At 50.4% G+C, this 25,612-nt stretch overlaps 2 pseudogenes; both read left to right on the top strand.

Annotated features, from left to right (window-relative positions):
• LOC136518786 (acid phosphatase 1-like) overlaps positions 1 to 20,400 on the top strand; it is a 29,535-nt pseudogene extending 9,135 nt beyond the window's left edge.
• On the top strand, positions 13,454 to 16,718 carry LOC136518221 (uncharacterized; annotated as a pseudogene).
• Positions 20,401 to 25,612: the final 5,212 nt, after the last annotated feature.

Below are 25,612 nucleotides of genomic sequence, written 5' to 3'. Positions count from 1 at the left end.
CTCAGTCCATAATGAGGAACTAGAATAGACCAACAACGAGCCACCAGTTCTAGGCTCAAGGGCTGACCGACCCTTAGTTCCATCTGACCTAGAGGTCATGGAACTCATCAAAGACCTAGTGGCAGAGCCTGACCCTTCGGCCGACTGGAGAACACCTTATTTCGATTGCCTCCTCCATGAGGTGCTCCCTGCTGACAAGATGGAGGCCTGATGGCTCGCGCGTCGTGCCAAGTCCTTCGTCGTCATCGAAGGAGAGCTCTACAAGCGTAGCCTCACCGGAATCCTGTAGCGCTGCATCCCCACCGAGCAGGGGAAGGATCTGCTGGAAGACATCCACGGAGCGGTCTACGGACATCACACCGCACCTAGAACCTTGGTCGGAAACGCATTCCGACAAGGTTTCTACTGGCCAACCACGGTGGTTGACGCCGAGCAGGTCGTACGCACCTGCAAAGGATGCTAGTACTACGCTTGGCAAACTCATCTGCTGGCCCAAGCACTCCAGATGATCCCCATCATGTGGTCGTTTGTGGTGTGGGGGCTCGACCTAGTAGGGCCCCTCAAGACGGCGCCCGGGGGCTTCACGCACTTACTTGCCACCGTGGACAAGTTCACAAAGTGGATAGAGGCTCGGCCGATTACTGTGATCAAATCCAAGCAAGCCGTGTTGTTCTTCACGGACATCATCCACCAATTTGGACTCCCAAACTCTATCATAACCGACAACGGCACACAGTTCACAGGGAAGAAATTCCTCCGGTTCTGTGACGACCACCACATCCGCATTGATTGGGCTATCGTGGCACACCCCCACATGAACGGGCAGGTCGAGCGCGCAAACGGCATGGTCCTACAAGGCCTCAAGCCTAGGATCTTCAAATGGTTGAACAAGTTTGGCGGACGATGGGTCGCCGAGCTTCCCGTGGTACTCTGGAGCCTAAGGACGTCCAGTAGCCGGGCAACCGGTTACATGCCATTTTTCATGGTGTATGGCTCCGAAGCCATCCTCCCGACTGAAACATCCTCAATTTTCCACGAAGGGAAAATCCACAGAATGAATTATAATATAATGAAACCAATAGTTGATTCCATCATATTATCATATATCAGTCGATATCACAGTCATACATTGTAAGATTACAAGAATACAAGATATTACATCACTGGGGAACACACCAATTATAGAGTTAATCTAGCGGAAGACTATCGAGTAAAGGCTCCTCCTTCACGGGTCATCATCAGAGTTGGCGTAGTGCAGCGTAGATTTCATCTCTGAACCAAACTTGAGCGTAGGCACGAGACCTTCTAATCCTTCTAACGTCAGCATCTCTGAGAAGCAGGAAAATCTGCACACTGCCAGATGTGTGCAGGCCATGGTTAGCACCAATGAGCTTTAGTGGAAAAGATAAAACAAGAGGATCTGGCGATCCTAATATGTGGTCGTGGTTTGCATCCTTAGCGCATGAGAAGCAAGTAACAGTAGTAATGTAATAATAATATCTAGTTTTTAACACATTCCCAGCCACACACATCCACATCCATATCCATCCACCATCCCATCCCAACCATAACCACACCACCATCACCACATCTCATCTCACACACTCAGGTCGACAGGCCGACTCCCTCTCGGCACTTGTCTCAACGACCCGTAGCCCCTGGCTCACGGCCAGAAAATACCCCAAACCCTGGAGGGAGGAAAGAAGGACTCATCTCCTATCTAGTTTAAGCGAAACCCAGGAAAGGTCCATAGCCGACAAGTCAGCATATGTATCGATCGATCAACCAAACACTCTACAGAGGTTTTACATACCCACAAGATAGCCATCCTCGACGGTGCCCTGTCTAGGCAGATTCCGGCTGCTTGCTAGCCTAGAACGATGCCACCCTACCTCTCAGCCCTGGAACATCCCAAGTCTAGTCTGGGATGGCTGATACTGTGAGTTGTAGACAGAGCCAGGGCCCTCCGGATGTTAGGAGCCAGGTCCACAAGGCCTCCTAAAGTCTCGGAAGGGTGTGGGGGGAAACTGCGCACCCCGTACCTCCTTGCACACGTTCGCCTAGCAGTAGTGACACCGCTGTACCAAGTAGTCCGACCGTCCCGCACCATATAGGGCGAGTGGGATGTAGGGCTTCCCGGTGAATCTGAGTACTAGTAAGTCCTTAGGGATGACCAAGCCAGAATGTCTTCATCAGGGTTTCCAATTACCGTGCCACCACAACACCTCTACCTTGGGCTCCACCTCTCCGAGGTTCACACCCAAGGCCACCTCCAATTACCATTTACCCGCCATAGGTATTCCATACCCAAGTGCCTAGGTAGCACCACATGGCAAGACTTGCCCCAGGCTCGTCGTTATTCCAGCTCGGTCGACACAACCCTCACTCTCCACGCACCCAAAACACACGCAGCATGCTCACACACCACCAAGTCCGGCACCCATAGCCAAACCCTTCCCAGGGGGTTCACCACCAGCATCACATCCCCGATATAATGCGAAGTGGAGTTAATAATAAGTATAGTGGTGCAATATGCAAGCAAGTAGGCAAGTAAGCATATATAAGCAAGCAAAAGCGCAAAGCAGGGTGACGTGGTAGAGTGGGTTGCATCAGGGTAATAATGGCTCAGGTAGTAGCATGCATCAAAGTACTAGCAAAGGAATAATTATAAAGCGTTAGCAGTTCTAGATATTATGCAATGTCTAATAGGATTCTCTAAAATAGGGTGCTGCCATGACACCTGCGATGTAGAGGTAGTAGTGGTACAATTCTCCATTCGTTGGTGTTCCATTAGCGGGGTCACCTCCTTCTGCGTTGACTCCATTCTGCAGTCCTTGTCGTCGTCCATGTTCTCTTGGTCCGATCGTCAGCTACTTCGCGAAGTGACACACAAGGCAAAAGAGCACTCAACACTCGAAAGGACGACAAGACGCAGGAAGATCCAATAACACCAATGGCACACTAAAGGATTCACAGCTTAGCCCTCTCAATGGTTGTCCGGTTTCCTTGGGCCAATAAACACAAGTGACGGTTTGCTTAAGCACAAGCTTATGTCATGGCCAAGCTGGTATGGCTTTACGATAAACGGTTTAAGCCAGAGCTTATCCAGAGCAAACACCACGGCTCATGATCTTTTGATCCGGTGTCATTGAGCTGATGGGGATTGGAAGACAGGCCCTACGAAGGAAGAACGACGGGGTTCAGCTCCTACAGTTTTATTCCACAAGTCACGATTGGACACGAGAAGCAAACAAGAACGAATAACACTGTTGTGACTTGGCTCCAATGTACTTTGGCTAGCCCGCTATGGTAGAAAGCGGTAGCGCAAGGAGATTGGACAGTGACGGGTCCTCTCGATCCACATGATGCTATAACATCGGGAGCCGAGAAGACAGTCGTTCAACATGGCAAATGCAGCGGGGTTAGCTAGGCATGTCCATGTTATGTTCCCAGACACATCTTTGGGGAAGATGTTTTTAGACGGTCGATCAGGTCGACACGCACGGGTCCGAGGTACGACATAGACTATAGCTTCGCTAGCTAAAAAGAGATAGTCCGGTCTTTGATCCAATCGCCATGGACACGGCGGGATCAAACAGAGTGGCTAATAGGGCAATAACAGCAAGGAACTGAGGTCTGCTCCTTCCAACACACACGCCACGACAGAAGATAGGGCATTGGAAGGAGCGATTCACTAAAGAGTACAAGTGTGCAAACCACTCGTAGGGTACCTGACTTAGGTGCACTGGCACTAAGACATCTCTCTAATTCATAGTGGTGTGGTTGTCACCGCAGGAATCAAGGAAATGCGATAGTCATACAAGGTACAAGCATACGGGGGTTTGTGCACGAAGAGGCAAGTAAAAGTAAAAGAGTGGCGTAACTCCATGGTCATGGTGAGGTGAACTCGCGGCCACAAGCTATACCAACGGGTTGGAACCCATTGTTCCACGATTGTTATCTCTAGGTCATCTCCCTCAGGACTTGGTCATGGAGGGCTCAAGGTGTGCATCGATGTTAGTATCGACATCGAATCCATCACGACCATGTTCAAGGGCTGAAGGCAGGAGCTAACACTCGTGGTACTATGAAGCCAACTAAAAAGCAATGGGTCGAGTTACACTCAGCATCACGGTCATGGTGAGACGGATCCCACGATCGTAACGTCTGAATGAGGTACGATCCCTCAGCCGGCTCGAAGGCTCGGCACACAGGCAACAACACCAACAATCAGCGATAAGAACCAAACACGACTGAAGACGCAACAACTCGACACGACTGAGGAGTAGCACATTCCATAGTTGGGGATAGGCAGACCGCACAAGGGCATGGTGTAGATAGATATAGATAGATCAAGATCGTGTATTGTAAGTGGACGAACGAGTATAAGAATGAGCGGGAAGGGGCTTTCGTCGGTGGTCGGAGATGTCATCGAGGTGGTCGGTGAGATCACCGTCGTGGTCGGAAGGCTGGCCGAGGTGGTCGGAAGGCTGGCCGAGGTGGTCGGAGAGCTTTGCCGACGTGGTCGGTGAGATCACGGAGGTGGTCGGAGTGATCATCAATGTGGTCGATGAGATTGCCGAAGTGGTCGGAAAAGTTGCCAACGTGGTCGGAAAGGTTATCGAGGTGGCCGGAGAGTACTTAAGGGTTGGTCCACATCGTGGTGCTCGTCTTTAGAAAAATTATGAAACTAGTTTCATAATTTTTCATCAACGTATGAATTTTCTACGAATTTCGTAGATTAAATCCATTCCTGAAAAAGAAGAGGGAGGCCACGGTTTCTACTGGGCCACCACTGGGCTACTGTCGGGCTTGGCTTACACAAAGAGGAAAGGCAGACCGGCCTATTTGTTGGCCCAAACTGCAAGGAAGAGAGAGAAGGCCAGCACAGGGCCACTGGGCCGATGTTGCAGCTGCTGCAGTTGGCCCAAGAGAGAAGAGAGGGTGCTGGTGCTGGGCATTGGGCCGGCTGGCCTTGGTGCTTTCCCGCAAGCCGCTCAGCAAGGCAGGGTCTAGGACTGGGGCTGCTCGCGACGTGCGTGTCCACGGTGATGGTGTCGTGCGCGATGTTCTCCGAGGCCTTGGGTGAGCAGCTCGCGACCGTGCCCAACGGTGCTTGACCGAAGAGCCTGGGGACACAGACACAGTGCACGCTTGGCTCGCCATGACACTACTCGGTGCATGAGTGCCAGCGTGGCCAAGGTCGGCCTTTGGGTCTGTGTGTGCGTGCATCCGAGCGGTGGCCATGGTCGTGAGTGTGGTGGTAGGGTCCGAGGTCACGGAGGTGTAGGGTTGGCTGAGCTCACCATGGTGAGGCCGCGATGGCGGTGCCATGCCCTGGACGTGAGGGCGAGGCGGTATGTGCGCGGGCATGGTCATGGCCATGACGAGGTTCGCCGATGGCGTGGCGTCGAGGCAAGGCAGGGTCTTGTCAAGCGATGGCAGTGGCTAGTGTGGGTGTCAGCACGGTGTGCTAGTGACATGGGCAAGTGGTGCGCGGTGCTCCTAGCAGTGTGATGGTGATGGGCGGCAAGGTCTGTGCGGCAAGTCAGCCGGGCATGCCGACATGCCATCGAGGGGCCAAGAGGGTGGAGCTTGGCCCAGGATGAGCTCACCGGTGCATGGTCGTACCTTGGTCGTGCAGCACTGCGTGCAGGAAGGGCTCGGTGCATGGAATCAAGGCGGATCTCGATGGCCAGATCATGTGTCACAGGGTGGCTGGAGATGGTGGAAAAAGGTCCGCGGCACGGTGGTGGCTTGGTCTCAACGTAGGGCTGGAAGGCGGCGCTGGGGCTCTAGGTGGCCGGCTGCATTCCCGGGCGCCATCGGCCCGGCAAGGCAAGGCCGTGGCCGTGTATGTGAGTGCGCATGTGTGTCCTGGAGCAGGGTAGCTCTAGGGTCAAGCCGGCGTCGAAGGCCGGGATAGGGTCGGGGCTTGGTGTGGTCGCGGCCATGGACGAGGCGGTGCTCCAGCGGTGCACGGGCAGACATGGTCAGTGGCTCAAAGGCCGGTCAGGCAAGCGTCAAGACATCAGACAAGGGCGGGGTTTGGGGAAGGCTCACTGTCCGCTTGTGAAGGCCGTGATGGAGTTGAGGTGGATGGCGGCTCGACGTGGTGTCGACGCCGGGGCTTGACGCGGATCCGTGGCTGCGAGGTCGTGGAGTTCCCGTGGTCGCGCGGCTCGAGGATGCGCCCGGCATTGCAGGCTTGACGGCGAGGTCACGTGGTGCGGGTCGGGCCCAGTGCAGGCATCGCCGGTGTAGAGGCAGTGATGTCCCCGCATGTGGCCGTGACATCGTTGGCACACGGTCGTCGCCTGGTCGCAGCACCGAGGGCTCGAACGGAGTGGCATCGCGACCTCGTGGTTCGGTCCCGAACGCAGATCGCCGCGGTGGTGTGGTCATGGACCGGCTCGGCGGTGCAGCTGGCACTGAGATGGCTTCGTGTCGTGGCCGCGGCGACTCCCATGGTGTGGCTCAAGGTGAAGTCGCGGAGGTGGGATGGCTACGCCAAGGAGGAAAGGTGCTGCTTCCCTGCGAGAACGGCAGGATCAGCACGGTGATGACACGAGGTCGTGACGCGGCCTCCGAGTGATGCGGCTTGGCGACGAGGCCACCATGGCAGAGAACGCTGATGGCGTCAGGTGGTGAGGTCATCGTGGTTCGGGGATGCTCGACGCTGTGACGTGCCCCGACACGCTGCGACGAAGCAGAGGTGGTTGGCGTGCTTGACGACGTCCGTGTGGCTTCGGCGTGGCGTGGATGTCGTCGCCGTGGCGAGGCGCCGGCAGCAGCACGGGCTCGTGGTGGAGGTCAGTGAGCGCATGCGCCTTCGTTGGCTTGGCGAGCGTGCAGCCGGCAGTGGCGGGACCAGGGGTCATGGACGGTAGCGATCCTCGGGGTCTGCGCTTCCTGCTCACGCGGCGCGCATCGAGCGGAGGTGCGGACTGAGCTGAGGGCGCGCTGAGGGCGCGAGACTCCGTTGCGCGCACGTAAGCGGTCTGGCGGCGGCGGCTAGGAGAGGCTGCTCCTGCCTAGGGTTGGCAAGGGCGTCGGTTGCTGGTCAGGCTGGGCCGCGGCTTGCCGAGCCAGCCGGCTGGCTGCGCCGGTTGGGCCAAGGTGCTGGCGGGGTGGGCCGAAAGGAGGAGAGAGGCAGGCCGGGCGGCGGTGCTAGCTGGGCCAGGTTGGGCTGCTGCGCTGCTGTTGTTGCTGCCCGCGTGGGCCAAAAGCAGGGGGGCCAAGTTGGGCTGGTTCGGTTGGTTGGACTGATCAGGCCAATATGGCCTTCACCTTTCTTTCCTATTTCCATTACTCTTTTCTATTTCATATATTGCTTGATTAATTCCATAATCAAGTGTTTGTATGCTAAACTTGATTAGCTTAGGTGTGGGCCCACTTGGGTAATATCCAAGGGTCACTAGGGTCTACTACGGGTCTCGAAATCCAATGCCAAGGGTTGGCTTCGATGGGCATTGATTTACAAGGAAGGTCGATTGACTTTATGAATTAGATCAAGGGATTCGAATGAGGTTAAAAAGCAAAAAGATGAATTGAGAAAGAGAAAAAAGGATTCATAAGATATTCTAGAAGGGATCAAAAGGATTTGCTACGGACTTGTGCTCTCCAACACAAAACACTAAACCAACAAAAGAACTTCGGCAAACTCCTACAAGTAATTCTATATGTATGCAACAATTTATTTATAAATTGTTCTTTGTTTGACCTAGCATCTACATGCTTCACATATTGCAGGAAAAATTTTAAAAAGTTTGTATTTTTGGCTTCTCCAAAAACCCGGGTTGTTACACCGACCGACCTTGACTATGGAGCGCCAAGGGTCAAGGCCTACAATGAGCAGGGAAACAAAGCATCTTTGGAGGACGCCATGGACCTGCTTGACGAAGCACATGACATTGCCCTGCTCCATTTGGCCAAATACCAACAGGCACTACGGTGGTACCACAGCTGCCACATGTGGGGTCACGACTTCGGCATAGGCGATTTAGTCCTTTGCCGCATCCAGAGCAACAAAAATCGCCACAAGCTTTCAACACCATGGGAAGGACCATACATCATCGCAGAAGTACTCCAACCCGGCACCTAGAAGCTCAAGACTGAGGACGACAAAGCCATCGCCAACGCCTAAAATATCGAACAGCTACGTCGCTTTTACCCTTAGTCTTTTCATTCCAAAGCTTCCGATTTGTTTATCGAACTAAGTTTTATTTCTGCAAAAACCAAAAATGTCACCTCCTTTCGGGTTCGCTTGCGATCTGATCGGTCTTCAGTAACACCTGACCTCGACAACTACCTAGGGTCGAGTTTTACTCGGGGGCTGATAGGAGTACATATACTTAGAAACATTTTCCCATCCGACCCTTCTTTTTATGACGAGACCTAGAAATAAGAGTTGCCAAAAACTAACGATGAGTAAAGCTGGTCAGAACACAAAAAACCTACGCCCCGACAGCTATGGCATCGCTTGCTCACTAGCATGATCATTACTTAGTCGCTCACAACTTAAGTTTCGAATGCCTTAACATAAAACAAGGGTCAGATCGCAACGAACTTTATATATAGGGAGAGAGAGGGGTCAAACAATGTTTTCGGCCATAATAAAAGTCTTTATAGAAAGACCGACGCTAGACTCGGCTATCTAATTAAACATTCTTGGGCAGGATTTCCTCTTGGAACTTCTCTGCCAGGTCCCACGCTGGGGGCTCTGCTTCCTTCTCGATTTTGTCTAGCTCGGCGTTAGTGTAGCTAGGCGCGAAGCCCTCACTGATCACCGGTAGGTCGATGTCGATGTAGTGGGAGCGGGCGACGGCAAACGCGCGATGGACGCTGGTGTGCAGGGCCTCCCTTGCGAGCGCGCATGCCCAATCTAGGATCTAGGTAACCCGGACTATGAGCAAGCTCGTCTCCATAGCCAGGGAGACCCCGAGGTCATCAAAGACCAACCCGATGGTAGCACGCAAGGCATCATGGTCCTCGCTCTCCGACTAGAGTCAACCCTACACCTTGAACAGTCGTCTCTGAAGGGCTGCCCAATCCGAACACCAAAGAGTGTCAAAAATTGACTTTGAACGACAACCAAAAAGGTAACCAGAGCCTCACCTTTCACTTGCTCCTCAAGGACCCTCTTCTCCCCCTGGAGTGCGCCAACATCCCCGGCCAAGGTGGTGGCCAGGCCCTCGGCCTCTTCCTTCGACTTTTGCTCATTTTCAAGCATGCGCCGAGCAAGGTCAAGGGCTGAGCGGAGTCGTCCAAGCTCCATGGCATCTTCCCCGGCCTTGGTGATCGCAGCCTTGAGCCTATCCTCGGCCTTGTCGGCGTGTTGACGGGCTTCCCATTCCTTGGTCTGGAGGCTCGCCACTTCCTCCCACATCCGTGGCACTTCGACAGCAAGCCCCCAAACCTCCCTCTCACTATGGAGGAATAGGAACTTCTCCTGGCTGCGCATCACAAGGGACTGCAAAAAAGTCTGGTTAGAATCATTTAAACAGTGCTCGAAAATAAAAAAACATGAAGACATGGCAAACCTGGCTGGCCGGGGTGATGTCATCCTTGAGCACCCCAACGCGTCGGTCAGGGAGCGAACTATGGACTCAAGTCCTAAGCGCACACTTGTCTAGTCCCTCTCCTTCGCCGGGTCATCAAGGGTGAACATCGAGTCCCTCGGGTCTAGCCGCCTGGCCCCTCAGAGCTGGCCTCCTCCCCACGTGAACGGATCATCGCCCGACCAGATAAGGGACTAGGAGGACCTAGCCCCAACCAAGGGGTCAGTCGTGGTAGCCATCGGCGTTGGGCCAATGGGTGCCGACGGCACCCCCTCCGTCACTGGCGCCCCCTCAGGAGAGGACCCTCCGATGGCTGAGGAGGGTGGCAGCTCTGGCTCCAAAGTCCGAGCCATCGCCGCATCTACAGGTGATGCCTCGGTCGCGCCTCCTACCGTCCGCCCCACCTTGGGCGCATCGACCGGTGCGGGCGCCGATTCCACAAGCGCCTCCCCCAGCACAATCGGCACCTCCGCCTCCCCCACTTCCTCAGGCCACGTCGTGTCTACCTCAGTGCCATCACGACACGCCCACAGCACCAAGCCAGCCAGCTCCCGAGGGGTTGGCCAATGCGCTAGCATCTTCTGCGGCACCAACGTCAGGGGTCTACGGGGGCGGTCCTATAGAAAGCACCAACATCACACAACAAAATCCGAGAACAAAATGAAAGGATGAAGAAGTCATTAACTCACCTCAATGCCATTACCTGAGGTCATTTTGGGGGCTGGCCACTCGACTCCAACTCCACCACGTCGACGATTGGCCGCTTCGATCCCCCGGTAGGGTCGATCGGAGTGGGGCGGACTTGCTCTGCCAACCTCAGGGCCGTGTTCTCCCCCACCGATCTTGGAGGCATGTTGGGGTTGGTCGGAGCAGGGTGGACTTTCTCTACCAACCATAGGGGCGCGCCCTCCACCGCCGATCTTGGAGGCACACCCTACTCGAGTAGCACCGGGGCGTGCTACGGAATAGGGGTCAAATTGACCTACCCTACGTCAACCTGCACATCCTCAAGCGCCAGTACGCCCCACAGAATGTTAGGGTCCTCGTCTTCTTCCTCCTCCTCCTCGTCGTAGCTCTCCTCCAAGCCTTGCTGACGCCTTCCACGCTAGAGCTTCGCTCACTCCTTCCTCGCCTTCTTCCGATCTTTCTTCGCCTTCACCGCCTTAGCCGCAGCGTGGTTCGCCACCCTCCTCACCGCATCCTCTGGCAGTGGCGGGTCGGAATCATGGGCAATGGGGCTAGGCTACAAATCCTGGTGGTTAGAATTTGAGAACAGAGGAGGGTCGGCCAAGAAAAGAAACTTGAAGAAGGCTAACCAATTCGACGAAACCCGCATCCGGCCACATCGCGGGATGCCCCAGAACCGGGTACACTAGGGCGAGATCCACCAATGGATCTGTCGAGAACTCCATCACCTCCTTGAGGCATTGTGCCACTTCACCAACACTAAGGGCCTCGCTGGCGACCATCATCGTCCCCTCGGGTGCGGAATCTGGTGTCATCTTATACATCAGAAGGGCGCACGCCATCAACAGCACCAGATGTGCTGAATCTCATTGGGATTTAGATGCCGTGGCTCCAGCCCATAGTAGTGCAGCAGCCCTCGGAGGAATCGAGGGGGAGGAGTCGTGAACCCCCGCTTGTGGAAGGGGATGAAGAAGATGACATAGCCATTGGGCGGCGATGGCACATCCTTGCCACCAGGTACGATCCACTCATTCGCCGTGGTTATTGCGTAGAGAAGGCCCTTCTTAACTAGACCCTCCATGCGCGCGCAAAGAACGTCGAAGCGAGGCCACGGCTCCATCGAGGAACGGGGATGGCAACACAGAAGAACCGATGGCGGCGTAAGGCTAGAGAGTGAGAACTTAGCCGGCGGCGAAGTGGAAACAGGGAAATAAAGGCTAGGACTCAGGAGCCAAAGGCTCAAAGATGGGAAGGACAAGGGATGCGGTTGCGCGTACGGAGGCTGGGGAGAAACCGCTTCGTTTATAAGGTAAGGGTGGAACAGGCAAGAGGCGAAACATCCGCCTAAATTAATGCGCCATAGGCCTCACCAGATCCATTTCCTTTGGGGCTCGAGCCCTCATTATTTCTCACAGCATCAGTCGCCTCGCCACCTTGAGAGATGAGAGCACGCCTATCCCAGTCTTCCCCACGAAGGATCCACCGGGCAACGGTTTGACTTCAAAGACCACGAGCCGCCACAGGTAAGAGGGAGACGAGCTAAAAACGCTCCTATGGCCCATTAATGCCCAGGAGTTCAAAGGCTAGCCCACTAGTGGGTTCATGGCCGCTCTAGGGCACCTTAGAGTGAGGGGAGGTTAAGGACAGGCCCACTAGTGGCTAGTACCCAAAGCGTGTGAAGCGCCACGGGCGTCCTGACCCTTGTTTCGAGTCTTGGATGATGCAAGGTCCATGGTTTTCCCCAAAAGAAAGGCATTGAGCCCTCGGACCGGTCGAACGGATCCGAGAACTATATGAACCAGCCACAAAGAATCTGGAGTCAGTCACCAGCTGACCTCGAACCAGGCCCCCAAGAAAGGGGATGCCGGAGCTCCACTCGAACAAGCCCATTAACAACTTACCGAGCACCGTGCTCTGTCCAGCGAGGAAAGCACGGCCTAGCTCAGTCCCTTCGTTCTAGTGAATGAACACATGAGGGATGACGATCACAAGATGAACCAACCCCCCGACCAGGCCCTTGCTACGCGTGGGGGCTCGGGGGCTCGGCATCGCTAGGAGACCAAACACACGGTCGTGCTTTCCATCTTACAAAATGACAATAACAACCAGTACTCCCATAGGTTCACACCCACCAAGTGCGCTCGCGTGCACCCGGTAGAAAACGAATTACCGGCACGTCGCCTCCTCAGGGGCTGCGCGAACCGAGGGGGAAAATGCCAAAATTCCAATAACAACCCGCCTCCATCCAACGTTAGTCAACCGGCACTGTACCACCAGCCCCCTGTATGGCCTCTATTAGGGGACCCTTTGACCATCCCGCCCGCTCGGATGGGACAGAAGACAAGAATGGTGCACGACGCCCATGCGTAAGCTGCAGCGGCCAACAGGACTCTGGTACGATGCCGCTGCCACCACGATCTACACACCCCTAGGAGCCTTATTTCTCTTTTTGTTTTTTCCTCTTCCCATTCGGTTGTAACCTGTGCTTTCCCTTGACCTATAAATGGGAAAGCAGGGCGTCCCACTGAGGGGGCGATTCATCGAACAAAACACACCGCATCGCACATCGAACCACAGAGACTTGGGAGCTCCTCCCTCTCTCGCCAGTTTGTAACCCCCTACTACAATCTCCGTGCTAGTAACACGAGCAACTTGAAACTAGACGTAGGGACATTCGGCCCAAACTAGTATAATCCTTGTGTCCTCTTAGCACACCATCCGGGTCAGATGCGCAATATACAAATTTACTAGCCGGTGCTTACTCAAAACACTGACATGCAGCCACCGCCACTCTGCCATCCCACAGCCACCGCTTCCTCTTCTCTCGGAGTACCTATAGAAACGCCGATGTTGCCAAAGAAGAGGGGCAGAAAACCAGCGAAGAGGCCCTAGACGAGAAACCAGTTTGCAGGCGAAGTGGCTCTCCTGCATCCTTATTTTCGGTGATCTTGCTTACATAGTATCGGGTCACCTAGATATGCTCCTACGAACCCTATCTGAGTGATAATGGCTGCAGGCGATTAGAACCCTATCTAAGGTTAAGATGCATGTGTTTCTTGGTTCAGAAAGTCTGATTGCCATGGTGGGTTTAGGGTTGGTGGGGTGGTGCTGTGTTTCTTAACATCCTTGTTCGTGCCGCCATCTTTTAGTGCTATTAGTTTTCTTTGTTGCCTCTTAGTTCAGGCTGTACTCGGTGGTGTAGTGAAATGCGAAAGAAGCAAAGTGTGGAGGAAGGTTGCTTTGATTTCTTTTTTCTTCCAAAGATATGCTCTGTCTGATTGGTATATATGATGGGTGCCAAAAAAAATTTATGTGAAGGGAAAATAAAAATAAGATGTCCTTGTATAGATTAAGATCTGTATAGCAAGTAGCAGAGGATCCTTGTACAGATTAAGGACTACTGCTTGTGGCCTTGCTGATGTGAACTAGATGTTAAAAATGTTTTATGTCTGGTTGTGAACTGGATGTGAACTAGTTGTTGATGTCAACTGGATGCTTAAATATGTCCCTAATTTTCTCTTTATTCCTTCTTAATGCAGATCCTCCACTTACTGACTATGAACTTCAGCGGATGAGAAAGTGTTTCCGCAACAACGCAAAGATGCGGCAACTAGGACTTCCTGTACTAGCTAGACGTTTTGCGAACACTAGGATTTCCCCAAAAATCTAGCAGCAGAAGGAAACAGAAAACTCTTATTCGGAGTACAATGGTGAGGATGAGCCTAACAGTGATGGCCATCTAAGTGATGATGGCTTAGAACCAGAGATGGAGTTGGGGTGTACAGTTGCTAGTTTATCATATAAGGTGCTTGTTATTCCATAGTGTCAAATCTTAATATGTGGATTGCTTGCTCATTGCATTTAATGTTTATCTCTCAATCTGTACATTTGATTGGTTCTATGTAGAAGAAGAAGACAACAACAAAGGTTACCAAGAGAGGTGTTCAGAAGGCGCAACCATAGATGCAACCTGGTGTTCTCACAAGGTCATAGAAGAATCATCCAGCTGATGTTACTGCAGTGACTAATCAAGCTGAAATATGCAACCAGCCTATAGAGGAAGGTTAAATGACTACATTCCTGTAACAAATTGAACTCAAATTGTAGAACCAGCATTCCAAAGTACTATTACTAATTCTATATTGCATTGTAGCTGATGCAGACGAGCAAAATGGCTGCCTGACTAGAGATGAGCATATACAAACTGAGCTGAACCTCTCTGAAGCTGCCACAATGAATGATGTCAATAAAAATGGAGAAATTGAGGGTGCCAACGTTTCTGAAGGTGTGTCATGCTCTTGGTATTTGTTCTTCGCATGTTTTAGCTTGTCCTGATGGTTCAGCAAGTGCATAGTACCATAGAAGAACCACAAGTCGAGCTTGTCTTTGCAGTCAAATTGTGTATGCTTTGCTTCTCTACATGAGCATCAGTTCAAGTTATAGTTATTTTCTGCTCAAGTCATCCTGGTACTGCTAGGCTCAATTAGTCAATTATATTAGGATATTTATTATGGTTGGTTGATACTCCGATGCTTAAGATAACTCATGGACAGACAATTTAGTCACCAGTGCACGACTAAAATTCTGTACTTCATACATTGTTCATAATAAAATGAAAAGTGGCTTAGTCTTGAACACCAGTTTTGATATTATTGTTAAATCAACAACTTTAATTTTCATAAGTTGATAGGATAATATTTAACTAGTATCTGTTACTACTTTTGTTTCTGCATTACCGAGTGGTGAATTTCTTGAATCAGAGTTCAGAAGTTTATGCTTATCCTTTGTAGATGACCCATTTGATGAGGTGGACTAGATGAGGGGACCTAATATTGGGAGAGAACTTGATTCAATGACTCGCTCAAGGAAAGGCAAACTTCCTTTGGTTATTGAACTGGGGAAGAAAAGACCGAACTCAGTGATGATTGCTGCAAAATTTGCAACTGAGTGCAACATTGCAGTAAGGAACCATGTTCCGGTATTTCCACATTGGAAGGAGTACAAGAAACATCCTAAGATCATCAAGGGGTACATAGACAGAGTTGATGTAAGTGTTCAAACTTGCCTCTTTCCACTGTTTATTTCCAACACTAACATTGTGTATTCAATAACATTTGGCAATGTTGTTTACTGTTACCAGACAAAGTTTCATACGGATGTAAAGGCAGCACCTATGAAAAAAGCATGTGTGGCTATGATGAAGAAAGCTATTCGCCAACTGCGCTACAAGCTCAAAAAAGAGATGTTTTGATGCTTTGCCACTACATCTAGTGCCCAAAACATCTCATGTGACCTCAATGACTGATGAGCAATGGGATAAACTTGTGGAACACTGGAAAAATGAGCAAAAAATGGTAAGTTCATCCAACTATTCCCCATCTCATCATGTTGATGTCATATGTGCTTAACAACAGAACTGCGTTGCTGTAGGTGACTTGTGAGAAGAACAGAGAGAACAGAAGCAAAGTGCAGTTCCATTAGACCACTGGTTCTCGCAGCTATGAAATCTAGATTGTAAATTTGGTGAGTACAACTCACTGGCACTTTTCACTAGAACATGTTGTTTGAGCTTCAATTGCAAGATACTGTATATGAACTAACTTTAAGTTGAATACCAAGTATTGTCATTTGTTTGTCAGGTCTTTTCTTCTCTACATATTTAAGAGAGCTTTGTATGTAGCTATGCCACATAGATTAGTAATAGTTGACAAAAATCACCTGCTGGTTGCTTGGTTTTCAAAATTATGTCATAACATACTAAACTTGGGGCTATAAAATTAGCTATGGCACTTTCACTAGAACATGTTGTAACTTTAGTTTGTTTACTGTCTTTTATCTATGTTAGAAATACATAGAATCAGTAGCAGTTTTTTAAAGTGTCCTTTTCTATTCATTTTCAGGCGGACAAGTACAAAAATGAACCACCAAATGCACTGGAACTATTTAAAGAGATGCACTATAGCAAAAAGAAAGGGTTTGCTCCTGCAGTTCTATCTCTTATTGTAAGTAAAATCATACTTAGTTCACAACCAGATGATACATTAGGTTCATATGTCATGATCATTGAGATATCTATGTCTCCTCCACTGCTAGGTTGAAATGGAGAAGCTAAATGAACCTGTAGATGATGGTCTTGAACCAAAGAATGTGACTGATGTGGTCTCTGACGCTCTTGTTCATAAAACTAAGAAGAACAGATTTCTTGTAAATGTGGGGCTCAGAAGCAAAGGTACTTGTGTCAGTGAGCGCGACCTAGAAGAGGAACTGGTGGTGAAGAAACAAACATCAAGTGATCTTAGGGAGGTTATCAAGACTCAACAACAGCAAATGGAAGAAATGATGAAGAAATTCCAGGAATCAAAAACTGCAAGGGTTAAGCAAGATGAGGAATTGAAGAAAAGGCAAGCTGACACTGATGCACTGATCAGGACTTTGATGTTCATGATTTCGGGATGTCAAGCAAAACAGTAAGGTTGTCTTGGGTTACCGGCTGGCGCACTGATGTTGTTGGATGCTTCTTTTGGTGATGGGTGCATTTTGGTAAGTTGTCTTCCTGCAATGTTAGTCAGTGAACAGGTGGATGCATGGTCTTTTGTTCGAACTGATGCATGATCTTCGACCTGTGCAGTTCTGTGAAACGATGTATGTTCTGTGAACTGATGAACTGATGTAAGGTCTTATGCATGTCCTAGCTTATGGTGTGTCAAACTTCTTATATAACTGATAGTTACTATATTGGCATATATTTAGATGTATCTGTGAATCTGTGATTATGTGACATCTATATCTATTTATATGCGATGGTATATTTATATGTGATGATCTGTGTTGATCTGTGACTACCTGAATGATGTGAATTTAAGTTTGAATTTACTGTCAATTTAAATTTGAATTTGGTGCAATTTAAATTTGAATATCTGTTGATTTTTTATGGTCCACAGTGGGCCAATTCTATTATGCGATTGGGCTAGCCCAATAGTTCCTGCTATAATATGGGTCTAACTAAAACTAAAAAACTACACAACACATGGGCCACAAACAGCCTACTGATGATGTGGCAACGTAGCAACCACGTGTAACATAAACTGATGGTTCATTTCATCACTATTGCCTTTTGCTATTGTTGTCGACTAGTTCATCCATGACGAATAAAAAAGCCAACATGTGACGATCATTTTGGTTCAACAAATGTATGACGCGGGATACATGACGTTTTTCACCATCGTCGTCATAAGTTAACCGTGACGCATTTTCACGTGATAGGATTTTTTTTAGTGTACGCCGACACCGGCTTCGGGTACGTGGGTGCTTGCTTGTTCGCGGAGCGACCGAGCGAGTCTCTGCGCGCAGGTAGTTGCAGTGAACGAATCGACGGCATGATCGATGACGAGAGCTTGCTTGTGCGTACTTGCAGGGTTCAGCCGTACAACGCCACCTACTTCGACGAGTACGTGGCGAACGCAACGGCGCCGGCGCTGCCGGAGGTGCTGGAGCTGTACGAGAAGCTGCTGTCGCTGGGCATCAAGGTGGTGTTCATCACCGGCAGGCACGACACCGACATCAAGGTGGTGTTCATCACCGGCAGGCACGACACCGAGAAGGCGGCCACCATCAAGAACCTCCGCAGCGCCGGCTACCACACCTGGGAGAAGCTTGTGCTCAAGTACGTAAACGTTTAACAGCCGCATATCCCAACTCCCTCCCTGCGCCTCTTGTCAAAAAAAAAACTCCTTCCAGTACTGCCAGAAAGATAGCTATCCACACTAATGCTGGATGAGGATGAGTGGCTGGAGATTTCTGGGCCAACGGACAGCTCAACTCAGGACCTAATTCGTGGGTTAGGATTACATACAGTACACCATAAAAAAAGAAGGATTTTCTATATATATATATATATATATATATATATATATATATATATATATATATATGTGATAGGGGCGGATCCAACGGTGGGACGAGGGGCTCGAGCCCCCTCTACCCATACCAGAGCAGTGGAACCTCCTGTGGAGCCCCATAAATTTTTAGGCAAAGTTATATAGTGTAGGGGGCTGAGACTTAAGATCGAGCAACAGTGTTGTTCAGCCCCCTGAAATATTTCCTAGATCCGTATATATATATATATATATATATATATATATATATATATATATATATATATATATATATATATATATTTCCATCGAATCAGACACTTCAAGATTGGCGGAAATCATTACACGATCGGCGAGATGCAAGTGGGTGAAGCAAATTGTAGGGTGGCCGAATTTTAGGAGAAAAAAGGGAACTATAGTTGACATCTAACAAATGGTATTTCAAATGGATCTTCTCCTCTCCTTTGCTCTTCCCAAACAGCCGATTCATTTCTTTTTTCTTCTTCTTCTTTTGTAACGAAAATGGACAGTTTTAAGAGGCACCACTTTACTACCCAATTAAGAAACCATATGTAGTCAAGCTGGTTGTCAATCTAGCAAGCAGAGGCCCAGCTGCAGGATGATGGTCAAATCCTTATTGAACACGCGTGAACCAAGACGGGTGCTGACGCACGGACACGCGTAGATGCGGCATTGAAGGCAGGCACGACATCTAGCAAGAGCGCTTCTTCTTCCTTTGGTTCCAGTTAGGGGAGGGAGGTCTCCGGCCTTAGAAGAATGGAGCTCGGGGAGCGTGGCCAGCCTGGCGATGGAGGCGGTTCGACCGGCGGAAAGCAAGACAACGAGAGCGCCGCCAAGCGGACAGAGAAAGACAACCGATGGATGGGGTTAGCGACGGGGACCGCCAAATGCAAGCTTAGAGAAGGATGGGGCAGCGGCGAGGTCACCGGCGGCAAAGGTGGCATCAAGGAGGTGGCGGTGGCTATACGGTGAGAGAGATAATCGATTGGGATTAGGAAAGACAGGGGAAGGAGCAACCATTCAAAATTTTATGAGCGTACAAAGGCTCCGTTCGTGTGTCCTTAAATTCGGTTTGATCCGCTTATTTTTTTTATCCGGAACAGTATTTTCCTCTCACAAATTCTTCCATAATTCCTCTAAATCATCCAAATTCCTCCACAACCATACCAGCCGAACACCCCCAAAGTATGTTTCAAAAGATTAAATATAAAAAAATTGGACGTGTACAAACTGTGGGATTTTGTAATGTAGATTGCTGATGAAACATGGCACACAAGGGTAATATTATAAGGTAAAGGAAAAAAAACAAAAGAAAAAAAAGGAAGGAACAAACCTAAGTTGTTGTTTTTTTTTTGTTCCCCACTACGTCCACTTGGCCCATGCTCTCTCCCCTGGTGGGCCTTAATAGGCCATACGCAGTGCTACCGCTAGGACCATGCACTTTCAAGGCCGAAATCACATGCCCTGCGCAAAACACGCTCGGCCCTGTGTCACCTGTGTTCGTTCGTGCCTTGCAGGCCGTCGTCCCTGGGCTCGTCGGTGGTTCCCTACAAGTCCGGCGAGCGGCAGAAGCTGGTGGACGCCGGGTACCGTGGGCAACATGGGCGACCAGTGGAGCGACCTCCTCGGCGCACCGGAGGGCGATCGCACGTTCAAGGTGCCCGACCCCATGTACTACGTCGGCTGAATGAATAATGCGAGTATGCGACTCCAAGCTCCAATAACAGGCATATGCAGGTAAGGATGAAAACAGTCGGAAACGGTCGAAAAACTTCTAAATTGTTTTCTACTTTTACATTTGAAATACGAAAACGAAAGCGAAAACGGTAAAACCGGACACGAAAACGAACACGAACTTACAAATTATCGAGAATTTCGAAAACGAACCAATTCGAGCGGATTTATGTCGAACACGGTCGATATACGAAAACTCAATACGGAATACCGACCCATAGACAAGAGCATGACTAAGTGCATACATGGTCAAGTTCAAGTACATATAATAATTAACAAGTGCATATTACAGAAACATGAACTCGAACTGAGTCAGAATAATTTTATTAATCTTTTTAAAATAGATGTAGTATTTTATTTTAAAGATTTATTCAGATTTTTCTTTTGAGTAACAAAGATTTATTCGGCTGATGAAAAACTATCAAATGATTGACTTGCAGGCGGGGGTTAAACCGATGAGCTTGATGGGCTATGGCCCAGGTAGGCTTTCGTGTAGATGCTGCTGGTTTCCTAACATTTAGGACCATCTCGTGAGGTGAAGAGAGACGAGGCTGAACGCCGTCTATAAGAGAGGGCAGCTGGCCACAAGTAGAAAGAACGCAGCTACGTGGTGAACAACCTGTAATTGGGCTGTATGACCTGTGCAGTTGGTCAAATTCGGTTTAAACTGAATTTTCAATTCGGAATATTTCAAATTAAAAGTAGAAAAGTAGAAAACGGTCGAAAAATGTCTAAACCGTTTTCTACTTTTACATTTGAAATACGAAACATCTGAAATACGAAAATGAAAACGGTAAAGTCAGATAAGAAAATGCGGATTCGATCAGATTAAATATAGAAAACGATGCGGTTCGGTTCGGGATATTTCCGTTCCGTTTTCATCCTTATATGCAGGTTATGTTATGTCATATGATGCCATTATCATCATATCTTTGATCGCCTCGGTACTTGCGCAGATGTGAAATGTTTGTTACTACTATTTAGGTCTGGTTTAGTTAAAAAAAAATTCACCACAAACTATCACATCGAATCTTGCGGCACATGCACGGAGTATTAAATATAGATGAAAAAAAACTAATTGCACAGTTTGGTTGGAAATCGCGAGACGAATGTTTTAAGACTAATTAGTCCATGCAGTTTCCAGACGAGCTATGTAATTAATTTTTTTATTAGTATCCGAAAACCCCTTCCAACATCCTCGAAACATCCGATATGACATACAAAAATTTTTATTTCGCAAACTAAACGCAGCCTTGCTATGTGGAATAAGTCGTGAGCACTTGTGTGCTAATATATAATAGCTTGCGTGATTCGTGAACGTGTGATTCATGAGGTCGTCGATGGTATTTCAAATGGATCTTCACCTCCCCTTTGCTCTTCCCAAACAGCCGATTCATTTTTTTTTCTTTGTAACAAAAATGGAGAGTTTTAAGACGCACCATTTTACTACCCAATTAAGAAACCATGTGTAGTCAAGTTGGATGTCAATCTAGAAAGCAGAGGCACAGCTGCAGGATGATGGCCAAATCCTTATTGAACGCGCGTGCACCGCGACGGGTGCCGACGCACAGACACACGTTGATCTGGGATTGAAGGCAGGCACGATAGTAGCGCTTCTTCTTCATCTGGTTCCAGTAAGGGGAGCGAGGTCTCCAGCCTTAGAGGAACGGAACTCGGGGAAATGTGAGCGGCCCGGCGATGCAGGCGGTTCGAACGGCGGCGGGAGCCCCGCCAAGCGAACTGGGGAAGACAACTGGTGGACAGGGTCTGTGATAGGCCGGGACGGCCAAGTGCAAGCTTAGAGAAGGACATGGCAGTGGCGACAGGAAGTGAGCGGTGAGGTCGGCGGCGGCCAGGACGGGGTCCGAGGAGGTGGCGGCGGTGAGACAGCGAGCTGAGAGAGAGAATCGATTAGGAGTAGGGAAGGACAGGGAAGAAGCAACCTTTCAAAATGTTAGGAGCGTATAAAGTATGTTTCAATAGATTATAAATATAAAAAAGTTGGATGTGTTTGTACAAACGGCATGGCTAGCGCCGTGACGTCCGGACGCTAGCCTCCGTCCAAACGCCCATGCTCGCCCCGCCTGCTACACTCATCCCACCTGTCACACAGGTTGCTAAGCCTGCCCCGCATGCACGTCCGCCCCCCACATGCAACCGTTGCGCCTGCACATCTGTCCCTGTATGCAACTGCTGCGTCTGCACATCCACCCCCTGCATGCTGGTGCGCCTACGCATGCAGTTGTGCGCCTCTTGCCTGCTGACGCCCGTCTTGTGCTTGTTGATGCGCATTTAGGTGGACCACCCACGCCCGCTTCCCTTGTCGTGCACATGGGGACCACTACATCCATGGGGGCTGCCGCCGCATGTGCCCGCTTCTTGCACCTACAACATACATCTGAAAACATTTGCAACATATGCTTGTAATATTTGTGTGTAGCAACTACAACATAAGCAACATCCAGATAAACTCTTACAACATACGACTGAAACAGATGAAACATTTTGAATAGACGCTTGCAACATATGTATATAGCCACTGAAACATATGCAACATCCAAAAAAAACACTTCCAACATACGTCTAAAATAGATGAAACATACACTTGCAACATGCATGTATAGCCATTGCAACATATGCAATATCCAGATGAAAACACATACAACATCTGGATAAAACACATGCAACATCCATATAAAACCTATGAAACATATATCTAAACACATGAAACATATGGAGCTCGGTGCCATGAAGTATGCGGGCCCCGCGCACCTTCTTTCTGTCTCTCTCTTTGCCACAACGCATGCATATGCCCCCACACGCCGAGCGAGGCTCCATGCGCTGCCCCGCGCCCCACACCGAACGAGTCGCCGCATGAGCTCCCATGTGCTGCCCCCGCGCCGTATGCACCCCACGCCGAACGAGTGGCCGCACACGCCACCATGCGGTGCCCCACAGAAAGGACCGTTGCGGCCCCGCCTGACTCCAACTGCGCGCAAAGCATTAAAGGAAAAAAAGAAAAAAAAAGGAAGGAACAAACATGTCCACTTGGCCATGCTCTCTCCTGGTGGGCCTTCATGGGCCGTACGCAGTACTACCGCCATGCACTTTCAGGGCCGAAATCACACGCCCTGCGCAAAATACGCTCGGCCCCTGTGTCACCTGTGTTCGTGCCTTGCAGGCCGTCGTCCCTGGGTTCGTCGGTGGTGCCGTACAAGTCCGGCGAGCGGCAGAAGCTGGTGGACGCCGGGTACCATATCGTGCAGAGCGACCTCATCGGCGCGCCGGAGGGCGACCGCACCGTCAAGGTGGCCGACCCCATGTACTACGTCGGCTGAATAATGCGAGTATATATGCCACGTATACTCCAAGCTCCAATAACAGGCATGCAGTGCAGGTTATGTCATGTGATGCCATCATCATACCCTTGATCGCCTCTGTACTTACGCAGATGTGAATGTTTGTTACTATTTACTACGTGGAATAAATCGTGAGCAACGACTGTGTGCTAATAATAGCTCGCGTGATTCGTGAACGTGTTGTTAAATTCTTACGATCACTGGGAGTAGATCTAGCCGAACTAGGACGAGGAACCAGAGAGAGAGGTGCAGAGGTAGCAGACCATCGGTGGGTTTGGCAGCGGAGGAAGCCATGGCGGTATCGGTGACGCAGAGTGCCGGTGAAGGGGAGGTAGTTGCGTCTGACAGTGGTGTGGACGTCGGGCGTGGCCTAGAGGCGACAGTGAAGACGGTGGCGGCGCTTTCTGTCGCTGTCAGCGCCCCCTCTAGATTGGTTTAGGGTTTGTAGGTGGGGATTGTGGTGGTGGCAGTGAACCTCGTGCTACGTGCCCACTATACCACACACCAGAATTAGCGTCAGACATCGGTCGCTAAAACTAGTTATTTAGCGATGTAACATTGGTCGGTAAAGAATTCCAACGAACCATCGCTCGGTAAAGGCGCCTTCAGCGGCTATACATCGGTCGCTATAGATAGAGTCGAACTGTCGGACGGTATAGGTCAGTAATAACGTCGGACAGTCTGTCGCTGTATATAGAGCTAAAATCTAGCATGCTGCAGCTACCGATTCGCGCCAAAAATTTGCCAACCGAATCTCGGAAACCCTAGTACGCGCGTAAAAAAATTCACGGCCGCCACTTTTTTTCTGGCTCGCGCTCCCCTTATGACCTTGTCCCCTTCCTTCCGCGAAAAAAAAACACTGCCACCCTTCCCTCCATCCCAAATCGCCGCCACGCATGGTCCAGGGGCCGGATCCCAGCAGCTGCTGCAGTGCTACCGCGCCGCTGCTGCAGGCAGGGGCCGCGCCCAGGGGCCACGCACTGCAGGCGGCCGCGCCGCTCCCAGGGGTCCGCGCCTGATAAGTACAGGCCCGATCTTCCGAGAGGTAGCCGGTAAGTTCGATTTGTGGAGATCTCGACGTTGGCGATCCGGCTTCAAATCAGACACGATTCGAACCCTGCAACCGTTACACCACCGCTCCGTTGGTTATCAACCAAGCACAACTTGATTGACCTCGCCAAGAAGGCTTTTCCTGCAAGCGAATCGAAGAGCACAAGCAAGAAGGTAAAACACGCAATCTGAAATTGCAAATATGAATGACGCGAATATCAATAGAGGGTTCAAGAACTCGGTTCCAAAGGACTAATCGACACAGTGGAGGAGATCAAGAACGGGGGCCCTGGATCACTGTAAAAGGATTTGTCACCACAGTTACAATGAACGATTCAGTTTCTCGATGGAAAACTAAACTCTAAACAAAACCCAATTGTGTAGCAGCGGCGGCGGCTGTGTTTATAGTCTAAGACTCGACCTAGGGTTGGGGACGGCCAGGGGTTGGGCGCCCACAACTTGGGCTTAAGGCCCGACACGATACATGGCCAAGTTGGCCCAAACAGGTGACGCAGCACCTTGTCGTGGTCACACAGAATGATCCACGGACCTTCTGGAGCTGGGACCAGATCCAAAACGACGGCGTCGTCGTCCCCTTTCCAACGCATCCAAGAACGACCCGTTTCGACGTCGTATGAGGAAGTTATGACCGAAACAGTGACGACGTGTCTGCTGAATCCGAGGGTGACGTGGCAGCTGAGTTGGAAACGAATTGCAACTTGGGGAAGACCATGGCGTCGGTGTGTCCAGCATGGCGATGTCCTCATCAGCGCCACCGCTGCTGCAGGGTGCCGCGCCGCTCCCAGGGGTCCGCGCCGCTAGGTTCTTTCCTCTCCCCGGCTGCTTCCGCTCCTGGCCGGCTCCCTCCCCTACCCTGCAGCTGTGCTTTCGGGCGGGCCCCTTCCCCGTCTGCCGCGCACTCTGGATCTACGGGAAGGGACCGACGCTGCATCTCTACAAGGTCACGACCGGCGCTGCATCTCTGCATCTCACGAACGGCCCCGCCATCCCCATCCGTGCGCTCAGCAGGAGCAACACCACCAGCGGACATGACCCTGCTCCATCCTCTCCAAGGTAACAGGCATGCTCCATCTTTTCTTACTTTATTCAGAAATGGCCGACGCTGCATCTCTGCAAGGTGACGACCGGCGCTGCATCTCTGCATCTCACGAACGGCCCCGCCATCCCCGTCCGTGCGCTCAGCAGGAGCAACACCACCAGCGGACGTGACCCTGCTCCATCCTCTCCAAGGTAACAGGCATGCTCCATCTTTTCTTACTTTATTCAGAAATGACATGCTGTAGCTATAGTAGCAGTATATATAATT

This window comes from Miscanthus floridulus, chromosome 17 (assembly GCF_019320115.1).
Source record: "Miscanthus floridulus cultivar M001 chromosome 17, ASM1932011v1, whole genome shotgun sequence".
In the NCBI taxonomy this organism is placed as follows: Eukaryota; Viridiplantae; Streptophyta; class Magnoliopsida; order Poales; family Poaceae; genus Miscanthus; species Miscanthus floridulus.
The sequence above is the reverse complement of the archived record's forward strand: the minus strand, read 5'-3'. Positions and strand labels throughout refer to the sequence as shown.